We start from the raw sequence: 6,082 nt of genomic DNA, 5'->3' as shown, positions 1-6,082 counted from the left end.
GGGAAAGAGAGTCCTGATTCTCAATTCTAACACCGTTTAATGTCGGAACAAAACAGAAGAGCAAATAGGAGACCATGAAATAAGCGGACCATGTTATCTTCTTGGTTCTGAGTTCTGAATGGCCTTACTGTGAAACAGAGACCTGCTTGTCTTGCGTGGAAAGTGTTCTATAAGAGCCTGGCTTTGCTTTACCTCTCCCTCAATAGTCATTACAGAAAACAGAATGTCAAGAAATGGTCTCCTTTTTAAAAGACCCTTCACTAGGGCTTAGCTAAATCATTTAAAGAACTACAATCACCAAAATGCCACCCAACAGGACATCTGCAAAAACCTTCCAAAACATCTCAAGAATGTAAGGCAGAGAAAGCCAACATCTCCATCTCAAAACACTCAGGGGTCTGGCCATTTTCTTGTTTATCCACGCCACTCCCCCTACTCACAAATCCTACAGACTCCTGAACAAGTCCAACTCCTCACAGCAGCAGCCAACCTTTACAACTGGTCCCAAAGAACCATTCTTCCCCTCACTTCTTTTTTCACCTCACTTTTGCAAAAGCCCAATGTTAAAGTCAACCTTTACTTCTTGCCATTTCCTAAACACTTCCTGTACTTCCTCTGCTACATTCCTTTGTTTCTTGCTGCTAGAATCAAGCTGTTTCCCTCTCCCTCTACAGTGAAATCCTGCTAGAATTTTAAGTTCTCTTCAAACAGTGCCCCCTGCATGGCGATCTCACTATTCAGGCTGGTAGAATCCATAATAACTCTCTATGCTCCTAAAGTACTTTTTCTTTTTTTTTTTTTAACTGAAGTATAGTTGATTTACAATGTTGTGTTAGTTTTGGTTATACAGCAAAGTGATTCAGATATATATATTCTTTTCCAGATTCTTTTCCATTATAGGTTATTACAAAATATTGAATACTGTTCCCTGTGCTATACAGTAAGTCCTTGTTTATCTATTTTATATATAGTAGTGTACATCTGTTAATCCCCTAATTTGTCCCCCCACTTCCCCTATGGTAACCATGTTTATTTCCTAACTAGAGGACTTTTATTTTTAAATTTTATTTGTTTGTTTATTTGGCTGCGCCGGATGTTTGTTGTGGCACACAGGATCTTCATTGTGGTGTGTGGGATCTTTAGTTGCAGCATGTGGGATCATTCAGTTGCAGCACATGAACTCTTAGTTGCGGCATGTGGGATCTAGCTCCCTGATCAGGGATTGAACCTGGGCCCCCTGCATTGGGAGCGCAGAGTCTTAGCCACTGGACCACCAGGGAAGTCCCTAGAGCACTTTTTTCTTTTTGCTGTACGCGGGCTGCTCACTGTTGTGGCCTCTCCCGTTGCAGAGCGCAGGCTCAGCGTCTATGGCTTATGGGCCCAGCCGCTCCGCGGCATGTGGGATCCTCCCAGACCGGGGCGCGAACCCGTGTCCCCTGCATCGGCAGGTGGACTCTCAACCACTGCGCCACCAGCAAAGCCCCTAGAGCACTTTTTTTGAAAATAATTTATTTATCTTTGGCTGCATTGGGTTTTCACTGCTATGCGCGGGCTTTCTCTGGTTGCGGCGAGCAGGGGCTACTCTTTGTTGCGGTGCACAGGCTTCTCATTGTGGTGGTTTCTCTTGTTGCAAAGCATGGGCTCTAGATGCATGGGCTTCAGTAGTTGTGGCACACAGGCTCAGCAGTTGTGGCTCACAGGCTCTAGAGCACAGGCTCAGTAGTTGTGGCGCACGGGCTTAGTTGCTCCACGCCATGTGGGATCTTCCTGGACCAGGGCTTGAACCCGTGTCCCCTGCATTGGCAGGCACATTCCTAACCACTGTGCCACCAGGGGAGTCCCTAGAGCACTTTTAAATAACCTCTCTGTGCCTCTACTTTCTCATTTACAAAATGAAATAACAGCTGCTACTTTCTGGTTCTTCTGGAGATTAAATGAGTTAAAACAAATGTTAGACTAGCCTAGAATCTAGAAAGCACTGAATAAATGTTAGCTATTACTATTATTGCTGTTATAGCACTTACTATTATTTTTATTGCTACATGTGTACATAGTTGCACATTCACATGACTCTAGTCTAAGCTCTATGAGGTATGTCTCGTGTATCATTTCATCTCCATGATGCTAGAAATGATACATTGCAGAGTAGATACTGTGCACTTCAGTTTTCTTTCGTTTTTGCAGGGAGGTAGGGGAGGCATGACTAGTACCCTTTTCTACCTTTTCTATTTATCTTAGAAACAGCCCTCATGATATTTAGCCTTTGAGGAACCATCTTCCACCTCTCTGAGTCCATGTTACCTGTGTGAGGCTAACCCCAACCCTGGGCTCCAGGGCTCCCAGGCTTATCCAGTCAAAGCCCAGTACCTTCCTGGCGCTGGTGGCTAGATCGGAGAGGGGCTGTGTCTGAGTTGTACCAATGAGACCCAGGCCCAAGAATTTTGGTAACAGCAGGAAAAGAAGGCGTTTTCTTTCTTCTGGATCTGTAAAACTAGCTGAAGAGGAGCCTAGGGCTGCTAGTAATCAGTCACTTTGCCTCCATCAAAGGAGAGCCTAAATTAAAAAAAAAAAAAAAAGTCAGTACAGAGGAATACAGACTCAAAAAGGAGGCAGATTTCTAATCTTAGCTTCTAAGGACCTGGATCAAACCATGCCTGAAGGTTGTGTGCCCCTGGGCTTCTCAGTTATGTGAACCAATAAATTCCCTGTTGCTATTCATCAGCAGTGAAAAGCTCTGACTCATCAAAAAAAGTGTTAAGTAGATGCTTTTTAACACTAAATTTTCTTCCAGCAGAGCCCAAAGAGTCTCTAGGTTTTCAAAGCAGAAATATGAAAGAAGAACTACACAGACCCTCTTTTTACCCCTCATGGCCTTAGAAAAGAGGAAGATGTCTACAATCCCTTCCTCCTCTTGGGAAATCAGTGACACAACTTCCTCCAAAAACCTGACAGTAATCATCTGTTTATCTGGTGCTTAGATAGCTTTTTTTTTTTTTTGCAGTACGCAGGCCTCTCACTGTTGTGGCCTCTCCTGTTGTGGAGCACAGGCTGCGGACGCGCAGGCTCAGCGGCCATGGCTCACTGGCCCAGCCGCTCCGCGGTACGTGAGATCGTCCCAGACCGGGGCACGAACCCGTGTCCACTGAATCGGCAGGTGGACTCTCAACCACTGCGCCACCAGGGAAGCCCTTAGATAGCATTTTTGTATTTATTTTCTCATCAGTCCTCCCAGTATTCCTGAAAGACAGGCTAATCAATTATTTTTATATCAAATAGATAAGGATACTGAGACTTAAAGAGGCCAAACATGTTTTCCAATCACATACTTAGGATCTGGTTGAAACCAAATGTGTCTAAGCAAAAGCCTACCACTGGCATTCTCCAATCTGAGTTGATAATTACAAAGATTTCAACTTTCCCAAGACAGCTACAATGCTTTCCAATTTTCCTTCAAGACATGAGACAGAAGAAAACTTTTTTTTTTTGGACAAATAAACAGTTGCTTATCATAGCTTTGTTGTTGCTCTTCATTCATGGCATTAAATTTTCTTAAAATATTAATTTAATATTTTGTACAGGTAATATATTCATATTCAGAAATTTAAAAATATAATACACATTTGGAAGTCTTGCTCTTATTGGTCATTCTTTCACTGTTTATGCAAACACAAACATATATAAATATACTATTTTTAAAAGTTGGAAGTATGGTTAATTTACAATATACTATATTAGTTTCAAGTGTACAACACGGATATCCAATATTTTTATAGATTATACTCCATTAAAGTTATTAGAAATAATGGCTATATTTCCCTGTGCTGTACAATATATCCTTGTTGCTTATCTATTTTATACATAGTCGTTTGTGCCTTTTAATCCCAAAGCCCTATTTGTACTCCCTCTTCACCCTCCCCACCGGGAACCACTAGTTTGTTCTCTATATCTGTAAGTTTGTTTGTTTTTTTAAATATACATTCATTTGGTTTATTATTTTAGATTCTGCATATAAGGGATAACAGAGATTATTTGTCTCAGAAGAAAACCTTTTTTTTTTTTTTTTTGCGGTACGCGGGCCTCTCCCGTTGCGAAGCACAGGCTCCGGAGGCGCAGGCTCAGCGGCCATGGCTCACGGGCCCAGCCGCCCCGCGGCATGTGGGATCTTCCTGGACCGGGGCACGAACCCGTGTCCCCTGCATCGGCAGGCGGACTCTCAACCACTGCGCCACCAGGGAAGCCCAGAAAACCTTTATAAAGTTAATTTTTGTTGGGCAATTTCTAGATGGTAGTACATTCTCATAGTTCAAATTATAAAAGAATACAGTAGAAAATCTCACTTTCTCTCTGTCCCCCACTGGCTCTTACCCTGTACCCCACCTATTCAAATTGAAACTCACCCTTACTCCACAAGCAAATAACCATTTTTATTAGTGTCTTGTGTATCCTCCCAGACTTCATTAGGCATATTCAAATGCTCATTTTAATTTTTCCCTTTTTTACATAAAAGGTAGGATGTTTTAAAACTGTTCAGGGGCTTCCCTGGTGGCGCAGTGGTTGAGAGTCCGCCTGCCGATGCAGAGGACACGGGTTTGTGCCCTCTTCCGGGAAGATCCCACATGCCGCGGAGCGGCTGGGCCCATGAGCCATGGCCGCTGAGCCTCTGCGTCCGGAGCCTGTGCTCCGCAACGGGAGAGGCCACAACAGTGAGAGGCCCGCGTACCGCAAAAAGAATCCACCTGCCACTTCAGGGGACACAGGTTCGAGCCCTGGTCTGGGAAGATGCCACATGCCACGGAGCAACTAAGCCTGTGCGCCACAACTACTGAGCCTGTGCTCCAGAGCCCGCAAACCACAACTACTGAGCCTGAGTGCCACAACTACTGAAGCCCGCGTGCCTAGAACCCGTGCTCCACAACAAGAGAAGCCACCGCAATGAGAAGCCCGTGCACCGCAACGAAGAGCAGTCCCGGGTCCTGGCAAATAGAGAAACCCGTGCGCAGCAACGAAGACCCAATGCAGCCAAAAACAAATAAATTTATTAAAAACAAAAAGAAATCGATTTAAAAAAACTGTTCAGCATCATACTTTTTCATTGAACAGTGTATGTAATACTTCTAAAATTTCAGGTGACAGAAAAAGTTGAGATGGGAGGAGAGAAGAGGTGATGGCCTTTGCCTTGTGCAAACCTCAGCAGCAGCTGAAGTCACTTCTGTTCCCAGAGAGGGCAAAGCTGGGAGCAGCCATGGTAAATCCATCCAAAGGGACTCGTGGGTTTTATTGCCAAGGGATAAAGGTTCAGGATTAGGAGATACACCAGAAATACATCTACACGTGGAGCAACTCCTACAGAACACCTACTGAACGCTGGCAGGAGACCTCAGACCTCCCAAAAGGCAAGAAACTCCCCACGTACCTGGGTAGGGCAAGAGAAAAAAGAATAAACAGAGACAAAAGGATAAGGACGGTACCTGCACCAGTGGGAGGGAGCCGTGAAGGAGGAAAGGTCTCCACACACTAGGAGCCCCTTCGCGGGCAGAGATTGCGGGAGGCGGAGCGGGGAGCTTCGGAGCCGCGGAGGACAGCACAGCAACAGGGGCGCGGAGGGCAAAGCGGAGAGATTCCCGCACAGAGGATCGGCGCCGACCGGCGCTCACCAGCCCGAGAGGCTCGTGTGTTCACCCGCCGGGGGCGGGCGGGGCTGCGAGCTGAGGCTCGGTTTCGGTTTCGGTCGGAGCGCAGGGAGAGGACTGGGGTTGGCGGCTTGAACACAGCCCGAAGGGGTTAGTGCGCCACGGATAGCCGGGAGGGAGTCCGGGGGAAAGTCTGGACCTACCCAAGAGGCAAGAGACCTTTTCTTGCCTCTGTGTTTCCTGGGGCGCGAGGAGAGGGGTTTTAAAAGCGCTGCCTAAAGGAGCTCCAGAAACGGGCGGGAGCCGCGGCTAAAAGCTCGGAAACCAGAGACGGGCAGGAGACGCTAAGGCTGCTGCTGCTGCCACCAAGGGGCCTGTGTGCGAGCACAGGTCACGGCCCCCACCCCTCTTCCGGGGAGCCTGTGCAGCCCGCCACTGCCAGGTTCCCGGGA

General features: G+C 46.4%; 1 protein-coding gene and 1 non-coding gene across 4 annotated transcripts in view; both read right to left on the bottom strand.

The window, feature by feature from the left end:
* PHACTR2 (phosphatase and actin regulator 2) overlaps positions 1 to 6,082 on the bottom strand; it is a 198,391-nt gene that overhangs the window by 60,505 nt on the left and 131,804 nt on the right. The window lies entirely within an intron of this gene.
* Positions 1,208 to 1,280, bottom strand: TRNAG-CCC (transfer RNA glycine (anticodon CCC)). Its single transcript has one exon. It is a non-coding gene; the product is annotated as a tRNA-Gly (tRNA).

Source organism: Lipotes vexillifer, unplaced genomic scaffold (genome assembly GCF_000442215.2).
Source record: "Lipotes vexillifer unplaced genomic scaffold, Lipotes_vexillifer_v1.1 scaffold112, whole genome shotgun sequence".
NCBI lineage: Eukaryota > Metazoa > Chordata > Mammalia > Artiodactyla > Lipotidae > Lipotes > Lipotes vexillifer.
This window is presented reverse-complemented; position numbering and strand designations above follow the sequence as displayed.